Raw genomic sequence first — 24,368 nt, 5'->3', positions numbered from 1 at the left:
GCAATGGTGACGGCACCGTTACCGTACTCACCAAAGAAATACACAAGCCCGGTGGTGGTGGCTACATTGAAAATTTGGGGGCAGTGGAGACGGCATAGGGGAAGGACGGGCGCTTCGGTGCGGTCCCCGATAAGAAACAATCATAGGTTCGTTCCGGGGAGAATGGGTGGGGGATTTGGAGCATGGCAAAGAGCTGGGGTAGTACAACTGACAGATCTGTTTGTAGATGGGACGTTTGCGAGTCTGGGAGCGCTGACGGAAAAATATGGGTTGCCCCAAGGGAATGCATTTCGGTACATGAAATTGAGGGCTTTCGCGAGGCAACAGGTGAGGGAATTCCCGCAGCTCCCGATGCAAGAGGTGCAGGATAGAGTGATCTCAGAGACATGGGTGGGGGATGGTAAGGTGTCGGACATATACAGGGAAATGAGGGACGAGGGGGAGATCATGGTGGATGAGCTGAAAGGGAAGTGGGAAGGGGAGCTGGGGGAGGAGATTGAGGAGGGGCTGTGGGCTGATGCCCTATGTAGGGTAAACTCATCGTCCTCGTGTGCCAGGCTAAGCCTGATACAATTTAAGGTGTTACACAGGGCGCATATGACTGGAGCACGGCTCAGTAAATTTTTTTGGGTAGAGGATAGGTGTGCGAGATGTTCGAGAGGCCCAGCGAATCACACCCACATGTTCTGGTCATGCCCGGCACTACAGGGGTTCTGGGTGGGGGTGGCAAAGGTGCTTTCGAAGGTGGTGGGGGTCCGGGTCGAACCAAGCTGGGGGTTGGCTATATTTGGGGTTGCAGAAGAGCCGGGAGTGCAGGAGGCGAGAGAGGCTGACGTGTTGGCCTTTGCGTCCCTAGTAGCCCGGCGCAGGATATTGTTAATGTGGAAGGAAGCCAAACCCCCGGGTGTGGAGACCTGGAGAAACGACATGGCAGGGTTTATAAAGTTAGAACGGATTAAGTTCGTGTTAAGGGGTTCGGCTCAGGGGTTCACCAGGCGGTGGCAACCATTCGTCGATTACCTCACAGAAAGATAGAGGGAATGGAAAAGAAGTAGACAACAGCAGCAACCCAGGGGGGAGGGGCGGGGGGGAAGGGGGGATGAATCGAACGGACTCTCTCAGATGTTTTGTATATGTATAATATGTATAGGTAATTGTATATTGGATTGTATTTTTGGAGAGTATTTATTTTGGACAAGGCAGTTGCCATTCAGTTTTGTTTTTGTTTATATATTATTTATTTATTGGTTTAAAACTGGCCACTGTTATTTATATTGCTTTATTGTTGTGTAAAAGAAACACTACGTACTGTTATGTTTGGCCAAAAATCTTGAATAAAATATATTAAAAGAAAAAGATCACACCTGGGTTTGGGGTCAGCCGCAAGAAACCGCTTTCCAGCGGGTAAAGCAACAATTGTCGTTGTCTGGGTTACTAACCCACTATGATCCTGGAAAGCCTTTGCTCGTCACATGTGATGCATCCCCGTATGGTATTGGGGCCGTCCTGTCCCACAAGATGGAGAACGGGGCCGAGCGACCGATAGCTTTCGCCTCCCGCACATTGACTGCAGCGGAGAAAAAGTACGCGCAGATCGAGAAGGAGGGCCTGGCAGTGGTTTTTGCAGTGAAACGCTTCCACCAGTACGTGTATGGCCGCCGTTTCACTATCGTGTCTGATCATAAGCCTCTGCTGGGACTTTTCAGAGAGGTTAAGCCAATACTGCCCATTGCTTCCGCTGGGCTTTGTTGCTTGCTGCATACAAGCATTCTCTGGAGCACAAACCAGGAACGCAGATAGCAAATGCCGACGCACTGAGCCGATTGCCTTTATCGACCAGCCCCATGTCGACCCCCACGACCGGTGAGGTGGTTGCAACCCTAAATCTTATGGACACCTTGCCTGTCACGGCATCACAGATCCGTGAGTGGACCCAGACGGAGCCAGTCCTGTCAAAGGTTCGGCACATAGTCCTGTATGGTGGGCAGCATAGACAGTTCCCAGGCGAGTTGCGGGCATTTTCCTCCAAGCTGTCAGAATTCAGCGTGGAAGACGGCATCCTCTTCTGGGGGACACGTGTGATTGTCCCGGAAAAAGGCCAGGAGCTGATACTAAGAGACTTGCACAATGGGCATCTAGGGGTGACCAAAATGAAAATGTTGGCCCGGAGTTATGTCTGGTGGCCAGGCCTCGACACCGACATTGAGAAGGTGGCCCAAAATTGCTCCATTTGCCAGGAACATCAGAAGCTTCCGCCGGCCGTGCCCCTACATCACTGGGAATGGCCAGGGCGGCCTTGGGCACGCTTGCATGCAGATTTCGCAGGCCCTTTTCAAGGATCCATGTTCCTTCTATTAATCGACGCCCAGTCTAAATGGCTAGAGGTGCATAAGATGCAGGGGACAACGTCCTGCGCAACAATTGAAAAGATGCGTTTGTCCTTTAGCACGCATGGCCTCCTCGAGGTGCTGGTCACGGGTAATGGCACTCCATTCAAGAGTGAGGATTTGCGTGGTTCATGAAGATATACGCCCTATCCGCACTGCCCCTTACCACCCGGCTTCAAATGGGTTGGCAGAGCACGCAGTGCAGACATTCAAGAGAGGACTAAAGAAGCAGTCTTCCGGATCAATGGACACGAGACTGGCTCGCTTTTTGTTTACGTATAGGACCACCCCCCCATGCGGTGACTAGGGTAGCTCCCGCAGAACTCCTATATGGCCGGAGACTTCGCACCCGCCTTAGTATGGTTTCCCCGGACATTGGCGCAAACGTACGCAGCACACAAGAACGGCAGGGACAGGGATTTTCTCGGCATTGGCCGATTCGGCAGTTTGCACCCGGTGACCCAGTGTTCGTTCGGAATTTTGCTGGTGGTGCCCAGTGGGTTCCTGGCGTAATCTTTCACCAAACGGGCCCTATGTCTTACCAGGTGCAAGCCCAGGGTCGTCTCCAGCGCAAACATGTAGACCACCTTCGGTCCAGAAGACTATCCCCTCAAAGGATTCCCCGCCCCCGGAGCTCATTTCTACAGCCGCAGAGACCAGAGACAAAGGAAGGTAGTCCTCACAATCTTCCACTGGTGCCTCACTCAAAGCCTGCGCAGGTCGTTACAGAACCGAATGGAGATAGAGACGCTGACATGACGGAGGCAGCAGACTCTGACTCCGAGATGGAGACACAGGACGCATCAGAGGGGTAATCCTCGGGTCCACGGGCTGTGGATGTACAACCGTTACGCCGTTCATCACGGGAGCGCCGGTCTCCGTCTCGTTACACGCCGCCTGATTCAGCGCCGCGTGCAAATGGTGTCCGGCCTGCGGCAAAACGAGTCCGACGCCCTCCTTTGCCAGGGTCTTCGGTGGATTCCTTGGACTTTGGGGGGGGGAGGGATGTTATAACCTGCCTGCTTACTAATGGGGACTAATGACAATCCGACAATCCTGTGGGAGTATGAGCTTCCCCAATGAGGGGGGCGGAGAAACCATTAGTAAACTCCAAGTATAAATAAAGCTGGCCAGTTTAGGAACCAGCAGGAAGGAGTGTGCAGCAAGGGAAGTTGCTGCTGCTGTTATATATATATATATGTTATTGTAAATAAATGTTATTACTTTGTATCCTTAAACTCGTGCTGGATTCTTCGTGGCCCTTACAAAACACACTTTGAGTTAGTATAACATAGTGCAGTGGTTATATTTACAAGATGCTCATCAACAGGGTACAATAGGGAACTCCACAAAAGCCATGAAATGCTCCGATGGCGTCATTGTGTAATGTGACATTACACCAGCCAATAGTGTTACTTTGATACATATCACCCCTTTTACTTAATCAAACATTTTAACATAGGTCCAACACATTATGCTTAATTAACATTGATATGTTACAGAAACATAAGTACATTAGTAAGACAGTCTCTTGTGTGGCCGCCTGTTTTGTTTTGGCAGAACACGTCTTGTAGGAACCTGGCTCTTAGGGGTACTAGGGAGTGTCTTCCTATACACTGATTCGTGCTACATCTGGCAAAACCAACTCCGGAACTGTCTATGGTTGTGTGGATGATTCTGTCATAACAGATTCCGTCATTTCGGCAGTTGTAGTCCTCAAGTTGGGCATGTCACTGTCCATACTCTGTGGTGAAAACATCTGGTACAGATTCTGTACTCTTACTACATGCTGACAATATTTGGTCAGTGTGCCAATGCCAAAGTCGTTCATCGTCAGATTGTACAGTATATGAAATTGGATCCGTTTTGGCTAATACAATTGCTGGAGTCCATTTTCCGCCTGAGGTATAATTTCCACAAGAACAAGCTCCTCACGGTCAGACTCTGCTTTTGGAATGTTGTTCCTTTCTAGCCACTTGTGTCTGATGTTGCCGGACTATCTCGGAGGGTGAAGGGAGAGTCAAAGGTCAAACCGCGTGTGGGTACAGCCGGTGAGCCTTGTGTTGTTTAATGCACAGTGTATCTTACGTCATTAGAAAGCTACTGACATGTTTATGAAGAGAGCCTTTATCCCTGTAAACCTTCACTGCATGCTTGAACGATTGTACAAAACATTCAGCTAAGCTGTTGGTAGCTGGATGGTAGAGGGAGGATTCGATATGACGGATGCCACACCATTTCAGGTAGTCCTCAAATTCAGCTGTTGTGAACTGAGTATTGTTATCGGTCACGAGTTGTTCAGGTCGCCAGAATCTTGCATATACTTCGTCAAGCCTTTCTATGGTAACTGTCGATTTCTTGATGGCAACCTCTGGCCAGTTTGAATGCATGTCAACTATGACCAAAAACATGTGTCCTTCGACTGGTCCCGTATAATCAACATGGATTATTTGCCATTGCCGGATAGGTTATTCCCATGGATACAAAGGTTGTAGTGGAGATACATTTCTCAACCTAGCACAGGATTGGCATAACCCCACCTTCTCCTTTATTTGGGCATCCACCCCCGGCCACCAGAAGTAGCTTCTTGCCAACTCCTTCATTCTAACTCCACCGGGATGGCCCTCACGCAGTTGTTCCAGGATTCTACTTCGTAGACATGGTGGAATGATTACTCTAATACCGCACAACAATACCCCATTTTGTACTGTCAACTCAAGATGCCTGGTAAGAAAGGGTTTAAGGTCTGGATTATTTTCTGTGCTCTTATGTTAAAGTGCCTTTTTGAATCATGTCCAACACCTTCCCCATCACCAGATCGGTTTGAGCAAGTTTTCGCACCTGAGAAGACATTACTGGAATGTACTGGGCAGGACTGGAACCAATGTCCTAGGGGGTTGTTTGCTAGTGCTGTTGAGGAGGGTTTAAACTAATGTGGTAGGGGGATGGGAACCAATGCAGGAAGTCAGTGGGTAGTAAAGAAGGGATAGAAACAAAAGTTAGTAAGGAGAAAAGTAGAAGGCAATGAACCAGATTGAACTGCCTAGTATGGCAGGGGGGTGGGAACCAGAGTAGTAGGACAGTGGGAGAAATAACTGAGGGAGAGCAACAGACTAAGGCCAGTAAGATTAAGAGGAAGAACAGGTAGGGGGTGGTTGTTCAACACAGTGGGGCTGGTGGCTGAAGTGCATTAGTTTCAATGCGAGGAGTATTTCAGGTAAGACAGGTGAACTTAGAGCTTGGAATATTACGTGGAATTATGATGTTGCTATTACAGAAACTTGGTTGAAAGAGGGACAGGATTGTCAACTAAACATTCCAGCATTTAGATGCTTCAGGCAGGATAGAGGGGATGCAAAAGGGGTGGGGGGTTGCATTTTTGGTTAAGGAGAATATCACAGCTGTGCTGAGGAAGGGCACCTTGGAGGGTTCAGGCAGCGAGGCAATATGTGTAGAGCTCAGGAATAGGAAGTGTGCTGTCACAATGTTGGGGGTTTACTATAGACCTCCTAACAGCCAGTGGGAGATAGAGGAGCAGATATGCAGACAGATCTTGGAAAGATGCAATAACTATAGGGTTGACGTGGTGGGTGATTTTAACTTTTCCTATATTGACTGGGGCACGCTTACTGCTAGAGGCATCGATGGAGCAGAATCTGTAAGGAGCGTCCAGGAGGGTTTCTTGAAACAATATGTAAATAGCCCACTCGGGAAGGGGCCATATTAGACCTGGTGCTGGGGAGGAGCCCAGCCAGGTGATTGAAGTTTCAGCAGGAGATCATTTCAGGAACAGTGATCAGAATTCTGTAAGTTTTAAGCTGCTTATGGATAAGGACAAGAGTGGTCCTCAGGTGAAGGTGTTAGGCTGGGGGAAGGCTAATTACAGCAGCATTAGACAGGATCTGGAGAGAGTTGACTGGGCGAGGCTGTTTGAGGGAAAATCAACATCCGGCATGTGGGAGGCTTCCAAATGTCAGTTGATTAGAGTTCAGGACTGGCATGTTCCTGTGAGGACGAATGATAAGGGCGGCAAGTATAGATAACGAGGGATATTATGAACCTCGTCAAAAAGAAAAAGGAAGCATTCGTAAGGTCTAAAAGGCCTAGGTTAGATGAAGCCGTTGAAGAATATAAAGAAAGTAGGAAGGAACTTAAGGTAGGAGTTAGGAAGGCTATAAAGGGTCATAAAGTGTCGTTGGCAAACAGGATTAAGGAAAACCTAAGGCGTTTTATACATATGTAAAGAGCAAGAGAGTAGCCAGAGAAAGGGTTGGTCCATTCAAGGATATTGGAGGGAATCTATGTATGGAACCAGAGGAAATGGGCAAGATACTAAACAAATACTTTGCCTCAATATTCACCAAAGAGAAGGATTTGGTGGATTAGGAGAATAGGGTAGAGTGTGTAGATATTCTGAGTCATGTTGATATTAATAGAGGAGGAGGTGTTGGGCATCTTAAGAAGCATTAAAGTAGAAATGTCCCCAGGGCCTGATGGGATCTACCCCAGAATACTGAGGGAGGAAAGGGAGGAAATTGCTGGAGCCTTGACAGTAATCTTTGTATCCTCATTAGTTGCCGGTGAATTTTGAAGACTGGAGAGTAGCCAATGTTGTTCCAATGTTAAGTAGAACAAGTTCCTGTAATAGCAACAACAGCAGGGATAATCGAGGAAATTAAAGGCCTGTGAGCCTATCATTGGTAGGGAAATTATTGGAAAAGATTCTTAGAGACAGGATGTACTCACATTTAGAAACAAATGGACTATGATGGACAGCATGGTTTTGTGAAGGGGAGGTCATGCCTCACTAATTTGATCGGGTTTTTTGAGGAAGTAACAAAGATGATAGATGAGGCAAAGGCAGAGGGGTTGGTTTAGCACAGTGGGCTAAACAGCTGGCTTGTAATGCAGAACAAGGCCGCAGCGACGGTTCAATTCCCGTACTGGCCTCCCCGAGCAGGCGCTGGAATGTGGCGACTAGGGTCTTTTCACAGTAACTTCATTGATGCCTACTTGTGACAATAAGCAATTATTTATTTATTTAGATGTTGTATACATGGACTTCAGTAAAGCCTTTGACAAGGTACCTCATGGTACACTAGTACAAAAGGTGAAGTCACATGGGATCAGAGGAGAGCTGGCAAGTTGGATACAGAACTGGCTTGGGCACAGAAGACAGAGGGTAGCAGTAAAGGGTACTTTTCTGAATGGAAGGCTGTGACTAGCGGCATTCCACTGGGATCAGTTATGGGACCTTTGTTGTTCATGGTGTATATAAATGATTTCGAAGAAAATGTAGCTGGTCTGATTAGCAAGCTCGCAGATGACACAAAAATTGGTGGAGTTGGGGATAGTGAAGAGGATTGTCAAAGGATACAGCAAGATCTCAACTGGTTGGAGTCGGTCCGGGTCGGGCGGGCAAATGACCGGGAGCACAATTTACGAGGTCCAGATCCAAGGTCTGAGTCCACCATGGAGCACGGCCCATCCGCTGGAGGCTGTAGCCGTGCGCATGTGTGGCCTCTGACCCGGAGGTGCGGGGGCCCATATCTGCAGCTAAAGCTGCGAGCTTCACGACGGGTCCCTGCTAGCCCCCAGCAGGGCTGAGAATATGTGCCCTTTTGACACCAGTTTTTCATGTGTAAAAGGCCACAGTTTTTACAACGGCATGGGGATATAGTCCCTGAAACGGAGAATCCAGTCCGTAATATTTTATGGTCAAATCATTGGATTGGATTTGAGTGCAAGATATTATTGTAACCTACTGGTGCCTAGCTTCCACACCAGAAATGTCTAACATTAAAGCCCAGCAATTCACAGGAGATGGAATATGACCAATGAAAGTTATTTCATTTTGTTCCATTTATATGAAACATGATAAATTGAATACAACAACAGCAGGTAAGGTGACTTATTGATCAAAATATAAATAATTACTTTTTGATCTGGCAGAAACAGCAAATTTATGATTTGATGGTGAATCACTCAAGTATGTCAATTCTTTAAATAGTCACCAGATGGCATACTGTAAATGATTTGTACGAAAAGGAGTATTACAGTTAGATTGGAATCGGGAAGCTTAGTTTCTAAATTCTGATAAGGGAAACAAAAGAGACATGTGCAGGATATTTTAAAACCTGGAACTATGAAGGGTGGATTATTGTCTATATTGTGGTTGATTTCACAAATGGGGATGAGTGAATATTGCAAATTAATTTCAGACAATTTCACAAGTGCATCAACAGCTTTTGCAGTCAGCGGTGAACTGTAAAGTCACATTCTGTCAGGTTTTAATTATTACAAATTTTTAAAAAGATATTGTCAATTACACTTACCCAATGTCTTTGAATGGGCTTTATAGTACAATTTGCGATAATTAGGCAGGGCCAAGTAGCACTACACATTCTATAAGGGATCTGGGACCCATATGAACAGAGTAAGCAATCGCCTTACCCTATCAGTTTGAACAACCCTCATTGTGACAGAATCTGAACACTTGGGTATAAGGTAGAATATTTACTTCAATGTAAAATCATATACAGAAAATGAAATGCAGGGGTGGCGCAGTGGTTAGCACTGCTGCCTCACGACACTGAGGACTCGGGTTCGATCCCAGCCCCGGGTCACTGTCTGTGTGGAGTTTACACATTTTCCCTATGTCTGCGTGGGATTCACCCCCATAACCCAAAGATGTGTAGATTAGGTGGGTTGGCCATGCTAAATTGCCACTTAATTGGAAGATAATAATTGAGTAACCTAAATTTAAAAAAAAGAAAAGTGAACGAGAAATTGGATTAAAGGAGAGATAGAAAAAATAAAAACAATATCTTTTTTAAAATTTGTAATAATTAAAACCTGACAGAATGTGACATTACAGTTTTAAAGTAGATTTTCAGCTTCAGGGAGATTATCTGGCCATAATTAAGGCACCATTAAAATTTCTTATATGTACAAGCCCAATTCTTGTACACCTCTATCAAGTTTAATTAGTCAAGAACAATCTTGCCTTTAATAAAACTGGGCTGGCTCTCCTTGATTAATTCAAACCTTTTCCAAATGCCTGTTAAATTTGCACAGGGATCTGAAGATTATCAACTTTGACGGCCTGCTTTTTAACTACTTTCCCATCTCTTGAAAGTCTGGCTTTTGGGTCTCAAAACCCGCCCTTTCTATATTGTTGGTACATACTTGTACCACAATTTCTGGTTTACCTCCTTCCCCACACACTGTCTGTTATGTCCTTTACCCTTGTACCAGGAAGGCAATGCACCATGTGAGATTCATGATGACGGTTACAGAAAAACCTGTTTGCCTTCCTAACTATGGAACCTCCTAGGATTGCATTTCTACATTTTGTCGTTTCCCCTGAGCAACTATTGGTGCCATAGTTGGCTCTGCACTCCTTCAGTTGTCTTCGCATCTAGCTGCTTCTACTGCTGAGTACGGGTCTGAGAGTGCAATACCCCAGAGACTCCTGCACTTCCTACTCTTCCAACTGGCCACACATCTACTATTCTGAACTGCCTCTGCCGATGGACTGGCCACCCCTTTTGTATGTACCATCTAGGGAACTCTCAGTCTTCATGATGTTTCGCAAAGGCCCACAAGTTTGGAGCACCAGCAGCTGGAGGCATTTTCTACCCACATGGTCTTCCAAGTCAAACAACAAAGCCAATTAAATTTCTCTCTTATGATATCAAATTTAGGGAATAGGAAAGTTTGTTTTCAGTTAGTTCAGGTAGTAGTGGATTTCAAAGCAGCACTTAAGTTAATACTGTTGTTGTCATAAACCATAAGAGGAAATAGTGACCAGTTTGTTCATTTGTCATCCACTCCTTAAAGAAAGACAACTTCAAATCTTCAATCCATATTACAATTCAGGATCCCTATTCCAAACCCCTTTCCTTGTTGTCTACTAGACACAACCTATCTCTCATAACTTGTCAAATGAATCCTACAACTTTCTTTTAACAGTATCAAAATTATACTAATCAAAATCACAAACATTATCCATGGCCACAGTTCTTGTTGCCTCTTCGTCATCTCCACAGCGTTAAACATGATAGGTACTGAGGAGTCGGGTTTATCATTGCCAAGCTCTTCGATCAAGCTTTTTTGTCACCTATCCCAATGTTTAATTTCCTGACTCAGTGTTTTCTCTCCTACCATTTCACTGTGAAGAGCAATGGAGGCCAAGGTTCACACGAAGCTGCACATGTGCATGGCTACTGTAAAAATAATAAACCAACCACATTCTAAATAAACTGGGAAGCACAAAAACTGAAACTTGAGGGTAACATTGGGATGATTTTTGCCTTAAAGATGCTATGTAAATAGAAGTTATTGAGTGGAATCTTTAACCCTAGTATTGTGAAAGGAGTAATTTTCACTCTGCTCAACATAAAGTTTATAAGTTCCCACATATCGGCAGCACGGTAGCATAGTGGTTAGCACAATTGCTTCACAGCTCCTGGGTCCCAGGCTCGATTCCCGGCTTGGGTCACTGTCTGTGCGGAGTGTGCACGTTCTCCCCGTGTGTGCGTGGGTTTCCTCCGGGTGCTCCGGTTTCCTCGCACAATCCAAAGATGTGCAGGTTAGGTGGACTGGCCATGCTAGATTGCCCTTATGTCCAAAATTGCCCTTAGTGTCGGGTGGGGTGACTGGGTTATGGGAATAGGGTGGACATGTGGGCTTGGGTGGGTGCTCTTTCCAAGAGCCGGTGCAGACTCGATGGGCCGAATGGCCTCCTTGTGCACTGTAAATTATATATGAAATATCACAAGAGTTGCATTTCCTTCAAAAGGGACACAATTGGTCAAGGGTGATAATGCAACAAGAGCAACTTCTGGAAGGGAAAACTGAGTTGAAAAAGACTTCTTTCCTACCAATTTTTTTGCACACTGTCCAAAACCAATTTGAACACCAATTTTCTGATTTTTAAATTATTTAAATTAGAATTTAAAATAAACTCCATTATTTGCCCAATGAGAATTTCTTAATAAAGATTCTCCTTTCTTCTGGGAGAATGATATGGCTGTGCCATGTTCTTTGCTATGTCCATCATCAGTGTTGTTCTCCGGTATTTCAGCATGAAATATCTTTCAAGAAGTTATATCAATTACTCTTCTTTATATATCCAAGATGGATCAAGTTCCTTTTTCAATCTAACAGCACAACTCAAAACAGAAATTGTCCAACTGAGACATGTAATTTTCACTGATTCCTATGACTCAAATGTGCCCTTTCAGTTGGGAATCAACCACCCAAATATGCGGGTTAGAAAGATTCTCTTGACTCCAAATAAGGCTGGCTTTTATTTATTTTTTAATTGCCAAGTTGGATCAAAGCAGATCTCAGAAGTGAACTTTGCCAATTTCAGGTAATTGATTATATACTGTACTTGAAGGGAGAAATTGGCAGGGCTATGGAGAAAGGGCAGAGGAATGGAACTGATTAGCTAGCTCTTTCAAAGAGGTGGCACATCCATATGTACCAAATGCCTTCCTTCTGTGCTATATGATTTTACAAAGTATGGTGACAAAACACCTCAGGTTGCCCATAAATCTGTTTATACAACTAAGAAATTCAAACTTGGTTACTATCTCTGGAAGGTTTTAAGCTTATATTCTAGTTATGTTTACACCAAAGTGCCTCAGCTACCAACTCACTGGATGACTTGGTTCTTTGTTTTAACTAAGCTATATAACATCAAATTTACTGGAAATTTTAGTCTTACATATTATTTATGTACTCTTCAATTGGAGAAAAGTATTTCATGCAGCATACCACACTAACATCCCATGTGTTTAGTAGCTCTGCTCTAGACGTTCAATGCCTAATAATTAAGCAATAACTGCATTCTTGCATTTCTCCCTACATTTATCTAGGAATGATCCCTACATTGCTTTTTTCTTAATAGTAATTTTAAAGTTACTTAGGCAAACCAAGCTTTAAAAAAAATGCAGTCCATCTGCTTTTAACATTTGTCACTGCTGAAGCCCTTCAGATGCTTGTTAGTTCCTGTCTATGATAAGACTGAAGTTAACAAAGTCGATAAGAAGTTCTTGGCCTCAGGGACTAAAGAATTGTGGTGATGTATTATGGTTCTTTTGTGTTTAAATGCTTTTTTTTCCGTTAGCCGCCGTTGGTTCAGTATTCCCAAACTACTCAATAGTATCAGATTTCAGGAAATGAATATGTGCAGCAACGTCTCCTTTCTCTTATTTTTACACCAGGGGCTAAACTTTATTACAAGCAGGAAGAAACTTAAAACTAATTCAACAAAGATTTTATGATAAAAGTGTGCCCTTCGATTTTCCAAAAGTTTCTCGTTATTCCATTTCATTATTTTTTTTCTGCTGGAACAGGATTACAAATATTAACTTGAAAAGCGGGACTCTAAAAAAAACAACCTTGTATCCATATATATTTTCTCAAATGTTTTGCCAAGCCGCTATAAAATCATAACAGCTGATAACTAAGAAAGCTTCATATTTGCTCTGCTCTGCAGTACAATGAAATACAATTACTTGTTTTGTCAGTGGAAAAGAATGTAGCTAACATTTACAATAGCCACTGCATTTTCAGAAATTTCCCAGCTGAGCCTTGCTGTCCCAAGGACCAAAACATTCCATCCTCCAAGCTGGCTTTTTGTTTCTCCAGTAATCCGGTCTTTGATTCTTTATTACAACCAACTCTCTTTTACCCCAGGGGCCAGGCTGTTACACACTTCAGTTTACTCTTTAAGGAAGTGTACAAAGTGTCTGCGTGTCTGGTGGGAGGGGAAGCTGGTAAGTTCACTCCTCTTGCTTGTTTTAAATTTCTTTTTGCAGTGGCTGTTTTTAACATCAATGTTGAAGTCAAAAGTGGTAAAATAAAAGCAAGGAAGTCATTCAGTTACTAATGGGAGCACTGGCTGGAATAGGAATCCCGTGGATTTTCTTCCGGAAATTGAAAAATGCCTTTTTCTCCTAGTCAAAAAGGCAATTTCTTGGATTGTCTGTTGGTTGTGATGGAAAATGTTGAGGACCAGCAATGGTAGCATTGAAAAACAGGTCTAGGTTGTATGCGGCTTTACTTTCCTGTATGGCTTGATAATGCTCAAATGTCTGTTACGCAATTGAGGAAGAACCCGAGTAGCTACCCCAACCAACCAACATAAACACAGTAGTGACGAAGCAACAGCACTCTCCACTAAAATACAGATATACAGGGAGCAAAACAATTTTAGGAAATGTTGGTGATTTCCGGTGACGGCATATGTGAAAGCAGATGGCACAAAAGGTGGCTCCTGCCAAGGTCCTGGTATTTTGATGCTTTTTGCCTGTTTATTTAGGGAGTTTTGGGCTCTAACCCAGTCGATTGGTATGGAGTTCGGATATGTTTATTGAGGAATATCAAAAGCCTCGTTGATAAAGGCTGCGGGAAAGAAACCCCTGGCTGGGAGCCTGGCAAAGGAATCTGGGGAGAAAAGATGGCGGAGGCAGCCGCACACATCGTTAGAAACAATGGCTGGGGTGATGGCCCAGGAGTTGGAGACGATTGGCAGGCCAATTCGAGTGACAAGGAAAGGAGATTAAAGAGTCATTTAAAACCACCGTCGAGGAGGTGTTGGGCCTGATACGGGAGCAGCTGGGCAAGACAGCCAAAGCTGTAAAGGTGCAAATGTTGATGGGCATGGAAGAGGCCTTGTCGAGGCATGAGGACCAGCTTGCCTCATTGGAGGCTGAAATACTGCTCATGTCGGATAGGAATAAGGCCCTGAAGGCCAAAGTGGAAGATCTGGAGAACAGGTCGAAGTGCATGAACCTCAGAGTGGTGGGCTTGACGGAAGAAGCGTGTAATTTTCAGAACAGTCGAGTGGTTTATTTTCGGGTTTCTTTGGGCGGTAAGGCCCAAAAGGCCCAGGTTCATCTGGTTGAAACATTCAGGAATGACTCTCAGGCTGTGGGATCCCCTCTGGGGAGTCACTTTAACTTGTATTAACCTGGGCCTTCACACAGAAGAGCCACCTCAGGTCTGGTTAATTCTGACTTGCTCCCACCTCTACCAGATTAACTATCAGTCACACTGAGATAAAACTAGAGTTCTCCACATGAGAATTTAAAAAAGGATTTTCAAACAACCCTCCCTCACTACCTCCAGCTGGAGGGATTTTGAGGGGCAGGGAACCACGAGGACGGGAGGTGGTAAGGATCGCTAGGGAGGGATGAAGGGAGGGGACGATCATTAGGGAGAGAGGGAATCACTAGGGAGGGGGGATTGCGAGGGAAGGTGGTGGGAATCGGCAGGGAGAGAGGGAGGAAGCGTGTGGGAGAGGGAGATGATTGGGGTTGCTAAGGATGGAGGTGGGGTAGAATCACAGGAGGGGGAGGATCACTAGGGAGGGAGGATCGCTAGTGATATGGGATCGCTAGGGAGTGGGATTCAGAGGGAGGGTGATTGTTAGGGATGGGGTTCGCTAAGAAGGGTAGGGGGCTTGCAAGGGAAGGATCGCTAGGGAGGGAAGGAGAGGGGTGGGAAATTGTTCGGCAGGTGTGATTGCAAGGGAAGGGACTGGTCGCTAGGAAGGGCTTGCTTGGAAATTGCTGGGAAGAGGGGGAAATCACTGGGAGGGGAATTTGCTGAGGAGGGGTAATTCGCTGAGATGGGGGGTAACATTGCTGGGGAGAAGGAAATTGCCATGCTTTGGGTAATTACGGTGGGGGAAATCATTCAAGGAGGAATCACTCAGTGGGGGGGGGGGGGATTTACTCAGGGGGTGGTAATTCGCTTGGGGGAGGGAAATCACTTGGGGGTGAACACTGAGGGTTTGAGATCGCTGGGGGTGGGGAATCATGGTTTTGCCCCAAATTTCTCTTTTTTCGTCTTGACGTCAATTTAGAAATACAATGTAGCATCACAGTGAAGTGATTTCTACTTTGCTACATAAATGTTGGTATCGAAAGAAGACATAGCCAATCAATCTCATTACAATTACAGTGCAGCAGTTCAAGTGAAGCCCTCTGGGGTCAATTGTTCACACCCAAAATGCAGATCCCAGTGTAAATGGCATATCACTCAGTTTGGGTCAAAAGTGCAGAGTGATGTCTTATTCACCATTGTACCTGCAAAGGTTTTATTCATCTACCAAGGAACCAATTCACAATTTTGAATAATGTTAAATCTTAGATTGCTTTAATAGTTTTTTTGTTGTACTTCAGTAAAAGTAAGCTCAATAACAGAAAGTAAACTTTGGTTCGGAAGAACACGGAGTAAATTGGCTCTCCGAACTTGAAGTGAATTCAGAAACAACTTGCTCTTTATTCACCTTCCCAGTTCCTGGAGTACCCCAATGATGCCCTGTGGAATCCCTCTAGGAAGTTCCCACATAAGGGCTTACGTGGCAATTTTCCAGAAGAGCTAACTTCCTACGGACAATAGGGTGGGAACCATCTGATAAAGCGATTTCAATTGCTAACTTTGGATGGGTCTGCCAATTTTGCCCAGATAGTTATTCTGAAAGAGTTAGAAGGGAAAAAAGAACTTGGGCGAGATTCTCCGACCCCCCGCCGGGTCAGAGAATCGCCGGGGGCTGGCGTGAATCCCACCCACGCCGATTGCCAAATTCTCCGGCACCGGATATTCGGCGGGGGCGGGAAGCGCGCCGCGCCAGTTGGCGGGCCCCCCCCGGCGATTCCCCGGCCCGTGATGGGCCGAAGTCCCGCTGCTGGAATGGCTGTCCCACCGGCGTGGATTAAACCACCTCTCTTACCGGCGGGACAAGGCGGGGCGATCTGGCCCTGGGGGGTGCCCCCCCATGGTGGCCTGGCCCGTGATCGGGGCCCACCGATCCGCGGGCGGGCCTGTGCCATGGGGGTACTCATTTCCTTCCGCCTTCGCCACGGTCTCCACCATGGCGGAGGCGGAAGACTCCCCCTCCACTGCGCATGCGCGGGGATGCCGTGAGCGGCTGCTGACACTCCTGTGCATGCGCTGCCCGGCAAAGTCATTTCCGCGCCAGCTGGCGGGGCACCAAAGGCCTTTCCCGCCAACTGGTGGGGCGGAAATCAGTCCGGTGCGGGCCTAGCCCCTCAAGGTTAGGGCTCGGCCGCTCAAGATGCGGAGAATTCCGCACCTTTGGGACAGCGCGATGCCGTACTGATTCAGCCGTTTTTGGCGCCGGTCGGCGGACATTGCGCCGATTGCGGAGAATTCCGCCCCTTCTAACTCAATAAAAAAGACAAACTGGCCCCGCGCGGGACACCTTGCACACACATGAACCCTGAGGGGTGTCCCCACATCACCCCCAGCCCCTCACACCGCACCCACCAGCCCCTCACACCATCCCCACCCCAGCCCTCCATTGGAACTCCACACCATGCCAACCAAGCACACACTCTGGCCTGACCCAAAACCGAAAATCGTCCTGGGCGCAACAGGGGCGTTGAAATTTCAATGAGGGTAAGTCCATCCAGAGTGGCACTCCGCCGGAAATTGCCACTCCAGATGTTATGGGCAATTTCTGGTCAGTCAGTGGCTGAGATTCTCCGGTGCTTCCAACCTCTGACAGGGCGGTGAGCAATACAAATGGCCATCAACTTGGGCAGGACCAGAAGATTCCTTCGGTGGCCAATAGCGAGCCACCTCCGCCACCATAAAACATGCTGCGGGGTGGGCCAGAAATTCTCGGCCAGTGACTCTTGCTTTTTTACAAATATATTATTCGCAAACATTAAACAGTTAATTATTCTAACTTAAAAATATACTTGCACGAGGTTACAACATCTTAGATTTGCTTTAAACCACAAGCTTTGACAGCTTTGATGTAAATAAAACACGTTCATGATCAAATATTGGTGATCAAGGTGTTTTTCAATAATTCTTTGGAGCACAACCTGATCTGCACAAGGAAAATAGATTTTTGTTTTGACATGGTTTCTCATTAAGTATTGCTTTGATATTCTGATTGATGGTTACGATGAACATTCAGCCAGGGATGAAAAGTAATGTTTTTCCAGATCAATTATTGTACAAAAATCAATTCACCTCTTTTCAGCATCTCATAACTGTCCCCTTCTTCCAGTCTTTATAGTTAAGATAACATACTGGAAACAGACAGACATTCTGCACAGAATTCTTATATTATGGGCACGATCTAACTGAAACAGGGTCGGTGTCGAGCGCGTTTAGCCAGGGGCTTCCCAGCACTTGCAGCGCTGAGAAGGACCATGCTATCTAACAGGATTCGGCCGCACTTAGTATAATTTCCTGCACTGAGAAGCTCTACTCGCCAGTGCAGGAAGAGATCGGACCGATCTCGAGACCCCCCAACGTGACCCACGGGCCCCCCCAACTCACCCATAAGGGGGGTCATTGAGCCCCCACACACCCGGGCACTTCGGTACTGATAACCAGCCAGTGCCCCTGTCAGGCGGGCAGTACCAGGGTAGCATCCAGGTGGCACCACCTAGTACCCAGCTGGCACTGCCAGGGATGTCACAGCCCTCCATCCCATGGGCAAGACCTGCTGATCCTGCCAACACCCTGTGTTGATGCTGGTAAGATCCTCGGAAGGAGGAGCTGTGGCAGTGGAAAGGAGTGGAAGGTTGGAGGAAGGTGAACTGAAGGAATAAGGGAGAGGGAAATGGTGGAAGGGCTAAGGGAGAGCGAAGAGTTGAGAGGCTCAGGGGAAGGTGAATTGTGTGTGGAGGCGAGGTTTAAAGTATGGGGGGGTGGGGGGGGGGGCGGAGAGAAGGAAATGGGCGAGGGCGGTGGAGCTGCCGCTAGCATGGCCTCCTAGTTGGTACATTGAGAGGTGATGACGTTGTTCCATGTGTGGCGGCCCTGGATCACGCGCTGGGCTGCTTGACATGCTAGCTCTGGCTCCATGCCCGGGCCTTTCTGGAAACCATCCTCATATTCAGATGAGGCCTATCGTTCTTCCTCCTCCAGCATGTCACCCCGCTGCTGTGTGATGTTATGAAGGATGCAGCAGGCCACCATGATGCTCAAGATCCTCTGGGGACTGTACTGGAACCAGTACTCCGAGGGCGCCATGCGTGCCATCGATAGGGCATCGTTAGGGCAGCACGGTAGCCTTGTGGATAGCACAATTGCTTCACAGCTCCAGAGTCCCAGGTTCGATTCCAGCTTGGGTCACTGTCTGTGCGGAGTCTGCACATCCTCCCCGTGTGTGCGTGGGTTTCCTCCGGGTGCTCCGGTTTCCTCCCACAGTCCAAAGATGTGCAGGTTAGGTGGATTGGCCATGATAACTTGCCCTTAGTGTCCAAAATTGCCCTTAGGGTGGGGTTACTGGGTTATGGGGATAGGGTGGCGGTGTTGACCTTGGGTAGGGTGCTCTTTCCAAGAGCCGGTGCAGACTCGATGGGCCGAATGGCCTCCTTCTGCACTGTAAATTCTATGATGATGATGATAACCCCCTGCACCATGGACATGTCAGCGATGGCAGCAAATCCTGCTGCCTGGGCATCTTGTTGGGGCTTGGTACAAGTTGAAGGTGATGTAGTCTGGTGCCTGGGCGCATATAGCATCAATCACTGCGCGGACGCTTGCGAGATCCCACACAGGTCCCCATTCGAGCCCTGGTATGAGCCAGAAGCATAAATGTTCAGGGCAACCGTCACCTTGATGGTCACCAGGGGCGGGTGTCCTCTCCATACCCTCAGTGCCAGGTGTGCCACCATCTGGCACAGATGGTGCATGGTCTCCCTGGTGAGCTGGAAATATCTTCGGCACATGCGGTCTGGCAGCTCCTTGAAAGACAAGCACCAATGGTATACATATGGCCTGATAGGGTGTCTCCTTCCCATCTCCTCCTCTGCCTGTTGGACGGCCTGCACTTGAGCTTCACAGGTGGCACCTGCTCCTCTGGGGTAGGCTTCTCTTGTGCAGGGTCCTCTCTGGGCTGGCCCTCGCACTCTTGCCACCGTGCATCCGCAATGGCTGCAGCGGCAAGGTAGATAGCTAGCATTGCTGACTGTAGTCTGAAGTCCATGTCTCTGCGGGTGGGGGAGCGAGAGACAGAGAATGTCACCAAGATGAGGATTCCCTTGACCATCCAAGGTACATGGTCACCCTGGGTTGTACTGCTGAGCCACCCTCAACAAGCCACATTCCCTCCCCCGGCCCCGTCGAGGTGATGTATTCCGCACTGCACCCATCCCCATCAGTGACTGGCACCCGGCCAGTGATGTGGGGAGCCTCTATCCTCACCACACGTCCCTGTCAACTGGAGTAACGGTGGCTGCTGCAACCGGTGTTAGCGATGGGCTCTGTGGCCCCTGACCTATTTTTCCCAGTGTAGTCTACTGTGGGTCTACTCACTGAGTGAGCCTTGTGCTATGCCGCCAGGAGGATAGCAATTGGTTGTGTGGTGGAGACGTTCATACTCTGCAGCCATTCGTCTCCATACTAAGATCCTGGTGTGTGGGCAGATCCTACAGATGGGGGTGAACAAGGGATGTTTGCGTTTGCTGGGGCCTTAGCTGCAGTGTTATGTGGAGGCAGGGTTCCGCACACAGATTGTGGCAGGGGTCCTGGCTTGGGGCGAGATGGATGGGATTAGGGGTGCGATAGACAGGCAGAGGGCTTGGAGACATCTTGCGATCCTCAGGGGTGGGCTACCTGGTGAGGATTATACTCTGAGAGGAGCTGTGTGCCAGGGAAGGTTCCTGCGACAACGTTACCTGTGTCCTTTGTTTCGGATCAGCTCTGCTAATTCTCTGCTTCCTCTGCTGTGGCGATGCACTTCGAAGGAGTGCACTGAGGAATGCAAACATCTGGTGCACCGGTGACTGAGCATGGGTGCACCCATCTCCTTGATAATACTGCTGGGATATGAGGATTTCCAGGTGGGCTGGCTGGGTGGGTTTCCACATGACCAGAACCCTCAAAGTATTTACAGGATACTGACAGCAGTGTCAACAGCCAGGAGACTGTAATTTTCAGCAAGGGGGTGGGTTTAAATAATTTCACCCAGCAATGGGGGTCTCAGCCAGGGCACCCCAATCCCGAGGGGGACACCCTAAATCCACAATCTTGCCACAAGTGATTCCCCACTGCTCCACGAGATCCAGGCATATACCCCCAGCAAGTCCGCAAAGTTTCAAAAGTTTGCTTACCTCCTTGCTCCCCCTCGACAGCCATGGCGCTTAGGCCCCGCTAGCAAATACTTGCACCAAATCACACCCGCGTGACCTCTGGTTGAGAGGGCTGGCACAGGTATGTAGCTTGCTGCCACTGCCGGCGGGGAATTGGAGCATCGCAACGTGTTAGGCGCAGTGCTGATCCAGTTTTTCTGCTGATACTTCATTCTTGGCCCGATCGAGAAACCGGATACCGACATTGAGCAACGGAGAATCCATCCCCATTTTCTTTGTGCCCCAAAGCTATAAAAGAATTTTAGGTGAAGGCACTCATTTATAAAATGGAAAGTAAAGTTCATTTAAAGCTCCACATTACCACATAACTAAATTACTTCTTGGCCAGGTGGCACACTGGCGTAGTGGTCAGCACTGCTGCCTCATGGCGCCGAGGACCCCGGTTCAATCCCGCCCCTGGATTACTGTCCATGTGGAGTTTGCACATTCTCCCCGTGTCTGCATAGGTCTCATCCCTACAACCCAAAAATGTGCAGGGTAGGTGGATTGGCCACACTAAATTGCTCCTTTTTGTCTTCTGGAAACATTTTCAGTTTTAGGGTGGAATTCTCCCATTCTGAGAATAAGAGGAATTCTCCCAAGCTCCTGCCGGCGTTCTCAATGGCAAATGTGAGGGGAGAATATGGCAGAAGGCCCAGAAATAGTTTTCACACTGGTGTGAATTTATAGCGGAATCTTTGGTGCCTGCCATGGCATGCTGGAAAACCTGCCAGGGGTTGGCGTGAACCTCATTTGCATCCATTAATGGGATACAGGTGAAGGCCTGACCCCACTCACATCAGGGGCGGGTTTCTCCGACCTACCGCCGGGCTTTTCGGGCGGGGGCGGGATTCACGCCATGACGGTCGGGGGCCATTGACAGCGGCCACCCCCGCAATTCTCCGGGCCTCGATGGGCTGAGTGGCCGTCTGTTTTTGGCCAGTCCCGCTGGCGTGGGTTACGTATGGTCCCACATGGCAGGACCTGCCAGTTAAGTCAGCGGGGGCGGTCCTCGAGGGGGCACTGGGGGATCCGACCCCGGGGGGGGGGGCCGCCACAGTGGCCTGGCCCGTTTTCAGGGCCCACCAATCTGCAGGTGGGCCTGTTCCGTGGGGGCACCTCTTCCTTCTGTGCCGGCCATGGTGGAGCCCTACAGGGGCCGGCGCGGAGAAGAGACCCTTCCGCGGATGTGCAAAAATACACCGACCGGTCTGGCATGCACGAGACCACGCTGGCCCTTTGGTGCATGCGCAAACTCGCGCCATCCTTTCGGCGCTGGTTGGAGCGACGCCAACCCCTCAGGCGTCCACCAAGCCCCCAAGACAGGTGAGAATTCCTCACCTTGGGGACCCATTGACACCGGAGTCGTTGGCGCCTGTTTTCCCGCCGGCGTGGGGACTTAGTCCCCGGAAGGGAGAATCCCGGCCCAGATTCTCCATGATGCGAGCAGGAAAAATGGGGCGGGATTCTCTGATCCTGAGGCTAACTGTTGACGCCGTTGTAAACGCCGTCGCGTTTCACGACGGTGTCAACATGCTCCCAGGACCAGCGATTCTGACCCCTACAGGGGGCCAGCACCGCACTGGAGCGACCCACGCCACCCCAGCTACTGCGTCAAAGGGGCGCCGCGGGTCTGCGTAGCGCAGTGTGACCAGTGCCAATGCGTGCATGCGCAGTATGACCTGCGTGATTGCGCGAATGCGCAATGGCTCCCTTCTCCGCGCTGGCCCCGACGCAACATGGCGTAAGGCTACAGGGGCCGGCGCGGAGAAAAAGAGGCCCCCAGCCAGAGAGGCTGACACGCCGATCGGTATCCCCCGATCGCAAGCCAGGCCACAGCAAAGCCCCCCCCCCCGCCCCCCCCCCCGAGGTCAGACCCCCCTCCCCCCACACCAGGCCGCCCCCGGATGGATGTGAGGTCCCGCCGGTTAAGACCACACGTGGACGGCGCCGGCGGGACTCGGATGTTTTTCTGACGGCTGCTCTGCCCATCCCGGGCGGAGAATCGCCGGGGGGGGGGGGGGGGGCAGGCCACGTAGTTCGGCCCCGACCGGCGCCAATGGCGCCGATTCTCCGCTCTCCGGAGAATCGGTGGACCGGCGTCGGGGCAGCATCGCGCGATTTGCGCCCAGCCCAGCGATTCTCCGGCTCGGCCTGGGCTGAGAGAATCTCGCTCCATGCCAGCGTAAAACACATTTGGGACAATGTGATGAGCAGACGTTGGGCCTCACCTGAACATTGCCTGGGGCTGCACCCGGAGTTTACGATGGAATTCACTGGCAATCCTGGACCCCGGAACACAACAGCAGTGGGTGGGAAGAGCACCTGCAGGTGAACCTTCCAGATTTGATGTCTGGAGGACAGCCATCTTCCAACCTCAAGATTTTATGAGAGATTCATCTTCGTTCTCAGGAGGTCCATCTTCCAGTCTCCCAGTGCTCCTGGAGATCCAGCTTAATTTTCAGGAGGTCTATCTTCCAGTCTCCGAGTGCTCCTGGAGATCCAGCTTCATTCTCAGGAGTCATATCTTCCAGTCTCCGAGTGCTCCCGGAGATCCACCTTCGTTCTCAGGAGGTCTATCTTCCAGTCTCCGAGTGCTCCTGGAGATCCAGCTTCATTCTCAGGAGTCATATCTTCCAATCTCCGAGTGCTCCCGGAGGTCCACCTTCGTTCTCAGGAGGTCTATCTTCCAGTCTCCCAGTGCTCCTGGAGATCCAGCTTCCTTTTCAGGATGTCTATCTTCCAGTCTCCGAGTGCTCCTGGAGATCCAGCTTCGTTCTCAGGCGGTCCATCTTCCAGTCTCCGAGTGCTCCTGGAGATCCAGCTTCATTCTCAGGCGGTCCATCTTCCAGTCTCCGAGTGCTCCTGGAGATCCAGCTTCGTTCTCAGGAGGTCCATCTTCCAGTCTCCGAATGCTCCTGGAGATCCAGATTCATTCTCAGCAGGTCTCTCGTCCAGTCTCTGAGCGCTCCTAGAGATCCATCTTCATTTTCAGGAGGTCTATCTTCCAGTCTCCGAGTGCTGCTGGAGGTCCAGCTTCATTTTCAGGAGGTCGATGTTTCAGTCTCCGAGTACTCCTGGAGATCCAGCTTCGTTCTCAGGAGGTCTATCTTCCAGTCTCCGAGTGCTCCTGGAGATCCAGCTTCATTTCCAAGAGGTTCACCTTTCTTCAATAGTCAGTGATGTTGGATCTTTTTTCAATATGGCACCTGGACACGACAGCGGACTACACGCCATCCAGGCCTGCTCCGTCACCGCAAATAGTGTGCATATTAAGGTCAGGATCAGAAGATTTGGCATGTTTCCCCACCAGCCTCCGCAGTGGGAAACACTCCACGTTCTCATCCCTGCCACGGAACTTAGTCGCAAAATGGGAAAATTCTGCACTTGGTCCTGTAGAGCGGGTGGGAACATGATATGTTTCCCAGCATTACATTTGTCCAGTAAATGCTGCAAATTTGATTCTATATTTCTAGGCATTTGCAACTTTTGATTTGCCTATCAGCAATTTTTTCTGAAACCACAAAACATTTTCTGATCTCTAATTTGAATTACTGCTTTATTGCTGATCTGCTACTTAACAATATGAAATGGCAGGGCAGCACGGTGGCACAGTGGGTTAGCACTGCTGCCTCACGGCGCCGTGGACCCAGGTTCGATCCCGGCTCTGGGTCACTGCCGTGTGGAGTTTGCACATTCTCCCAGTGTTTGCGTGGGTTTCGGCCCCACAACCCAAAAAAGATGTGCAGGTCAGGTGGATTGGCCACGCTAAATTGCCCCTCAATTGGAAAAAAATAATTAATTGGGTACTAAATTTCTTTTAAAAATATGAAATGCATAG

General features: G+C 48.7%; 2 protein-coding genes across 6 annotated transcripts in view; one reads left to right on the top strand and one right to left on the bottom strand.

Annotated features, from left to right (window-relative positions):
* cenpp (centromere protein P) overlaps window positions 1-24,368 on the bottom strand; it is a 452,755-nt gene that overhangs the window by 31,606 nt on the left and 396,781 nt on the right. The window lies entirely within an intron of this gene.
* ecm2 (extracellular matrix protein 2, female organ and adipocyte specific) overlaps window positions 12,953-24,368 on the top strand; it is a 54,634-nt gene continuing 43,218 nt past the window's right edge. Inside the window, exon 1 of one of the 2 annotated variants that reach the window (XM_072472637.1) lies at window positions 12,953-13,177. The gene's annotated coding sequence lies outside the window, so the exon portion shown is untranslated. The remainder of the gene's footprint in view (window positions 13,178-24,368) is intronic. The other variant, XM_072472636.1, reaches the window with a different exon arrangement.

The sequence above is a fragment of the Scyliorhinus torazame genome, chromosome 13 (genome assembly GCF_047496885.1).
Source record: "Scyliorhinus torazame isolate Kashiwa2021f chromosome 13, sScyTor2.1, whole genome shotgun sequence".
Classification (NCBI taxonomy): domain Eukaryota; kingdom Metazoa; phylum Chordata; class Chondrichthyes; order Carcharhiniformes; family Scyliorhinidae; genus Scyliorhinus; species Scyliorhinus torazame.
The sequence above is the reverse complement of the archived record's forward strand: the minus strand, read 5'-3'. Positions and strand labels throughout refer to the sequence as shown.